The sequence below is a fragment of the Malaclemys terrapin genome, chromosome 6 (genome assembly GCF_027887155.1).
Source record: "Malaclemys terrapin pileata isolate rMalTer1 chromosome 6, rMalTer1.hap1, whole genome shotgun sequence".
NCBI lineage: Eukaryota > Metazoa > Chordata > Testudines > Emydidae > Malaclemys > Malaclemys terrapin.
Genome location: NC_071510.1, coordinates 48,805,019 through 48,807,891, shown reverse-complemented (window position 1 = coordinate 48,807,891; position 2,873 = coordinate 48,805,019). Strand labels below are relative to the sequence as shown.

The 2,873-nt window shown below is 35.8% G+C and overlaps 1 pseudogene; it reads left to right on the top strand.

Annotated features, from left to right (window-relative positions):
- Window positions 1–2,425: 2,425 nt before the first annotated feature.
- LOC128839888 (U2 spliceosomal RNA) lies at window positions 2,426–2,554 on the top strand (annotated as a pseudogene).
- Window positions 2,555–2,873: the final 319 nt, after the last annotated feature.

Genomic DNA, 2,873 nt, shown 5'->3' with positions numbered 1-2,873 from the left:
GAAACACTTGGATGCTTCAAAAATCCTGGGACTTGGTATCAGTACAATAGCTACCAGATTAACCATTAATTGCTTTTCCATGAAAAGATTTAGTAGAAGTTTGTGTAGGTGATAATGATTACACTAATTTGTTATTAATAAAATCCTAAATTATAAACTGTATAAAGCTTCACAAGTTAAAAAACACAGTAGAAAATCTTACTTCACAGGAGTCTTTTTCGTGCTAACTTCAAATCTGAGTACTTTCTATATGTCTTGTATACAATGTAAAAACAGAATATATGGCACCCTAGTATGACCTTCCTTGAAATATTAGGCACATCAGTCACAAGTGGCAGAATGAAACCAAACCATGAGTGGATAAAGAAGACTGTTCCGAACAGCATAAATAAAGCCATGATTGTGAAGAAGGTCATGCCATATTTGATTTATACATTACCTTATGAGATAACATTGGATAAACAGGTGTGGCTGGAGGAGGTTGGGGGAGTGTGTCTTTTTGTTGTTGGCTCCTGTCTCTATTACCTTGTTATCTACTGAGTGCCACTGGTAGGTCTGTTCTCTTGTATCATATTGTTTAATAGGGAGCACTTTGGGGCAAGGACTATTTTTTGTGTTACTTGTTCTTACTGTGCCCAGTACAGTGGGTCCTAATTTCTACTTAGGGTCCTTTGACAATGAAAGGAATCATCAAATAAATAAGGACATTTCTTTAGCTGTCAAAATTGTTTAGTACTTTTTAATTTTAAAGGAGAAACTGTAGAACCACCAATAATCTGATTAGGGGATCCTTGGAAGCAGAATTTTAAAAAAAAATTGTTTTAGCTTGTTTGTAATAATATATAAATGTTCTACTTCTCTGTGTTTGAATGATTTGAGACAAGTGTCTCTGGTCTGGCTGAGCTGCACTCAGTATGGGACTGGGTCCAGAGATGGAGGGGAAGGAATGATAGGGGTAATGTAATCAACTCAAAGAAGTCATTTCCACATTCCCCATGTACTTTATATTTACTGTTTAAGACACACTCATTATAAAATGCTGGAGTTTTTAACTGTCTGCCATGGTATGATATCTAAGGCATCATTAGCTGACCCTTCTTCCCCTCTCTCCTGTATGCATTTGGTAAAAGGTGCTCACCTGACAGATTTGAAAACTGCAGCTCTCTTTTCCCATAAAGCAGGTACAGCACAGATGGAGGAAGTGCAAGTTTCCACAGTTCCCCCAATATGCCAAACTTGACTTGGAACATGCATCTCTAGAGCTGAGAAGGTATATTCAGTCCAAGGTCTCTGCTGAGATTACTAGTTAGAGGCAGGGTGGTTTTTGTATTGTGGATATTTCTACCCTGGGAAATGGATTGAGACCAAAAAACTCATTTTACATAGGCCAAAATATTGTCATCAGATAGTATGACAACAATTTCAGCCAGTACTGATCTATATTAGATTTGAACTGACAACCTGCAAAGGATAGATTTAATTTCATTTTACACTGTATCATACAACAGACCTAAACCTCCTAATGTTTTGAAGAATCATTTAACCTAAAAACCCCGAAAACTAAAACACATCATTCAATTAAAGTTCTATTTCTAAGGCATTTGTATTAAAGACCATCTCATTTCAATAAACCTAGTTATATCTTGTATATGTTGGTCTCATGCGTACAGTAAACTGAGTTCAGCTTTATACAATAGAAATTATTTTATCCATAGATGGAATAACTGACAGTCACAGATAGCTTTTCATCCTAACATGCTCCCAACCCCACTGCACTTGTCTTTTAGCAATATGTTTTACAGAACCTGGATTAATTTTCATATGTATCGAACAGCTCCTAGACGAGGCCAGCCCAGAGTTCAGAAGAGAACAGTTACAGTCAGCCTCATTAATACTTTAAGCAAGTATGAATAGAATGAACTTTTGATCCCATACTGTATCCTTAAAGAAAACCCTAACCCTAACCCAGACCAAGAAACTAGAAATTACATTGTCACACCTTGTTGATGTTTGATGCAACATGATCACACTGCTCCAGAACATTAACAAATTGCATTGAGATTTACCTAACCGCTAACGTAGTATGATAGTAAGGTAGCATGAGACTTTGTCCCAGCAAAAGGTGACTATAGCACCTAGTACAGAAGTTGTCCAAGATTGGGGAAGTAAGCCAGAGGCCAGAGAGTATAGAATACCTGTTCATGGCTGACTTGTCTATGTTCCATCCTCTACAATGTCTTCCTTTTTTTCTTGGTGGGTCTAATCTAAAGCTTGTTGTAATCAGTAGTAAGACTACTATTGACTTCAGTGGGCTTTGGATCAGGCCGTTTTTTTTTTTTTTTCTTTTTTGTGTGTGTTGGTCTAAAGAAGAAGAATAAAATCAAAATTTACTCAGCTCTCCTCCCTTTTCTCCCAAGAAAGGTATTTAGCTTTTCTGCTCTCTGTGAGCTGAGGGGTGAAAACATTATCTACTATCTGTTCTTATCAGTTTAATATCTGATATGTTCTTTATTAGAGAATTCTTAAATAATGCTTTTCCTCCAAAGGATTTCTGAATGTTAAAGAAAGAAAGGGGAATTTACATTTGAATTCTAAATATTTAAGTCTTCTTTATTTTGCTTCTTTCTTATGCATGTGTTTAGTAAATGTTTAAACAAATATCTATGGTGTGGTTGCTATGGTAAAAGCAGGCAAAAGTCCCTCTACACAAAACTCATAAACCCATAAATAACTGTTTGATGTTATAACAGTAACAAGAGGTTTCTAGTAACAACTTGAGCCAAGTAATATATCTGCACAACATCACTAAGTTTCATTTATAATCCAAGTCTGAATCTGAATTAATTTAGATCTCTCATTGTTTATCATCAATG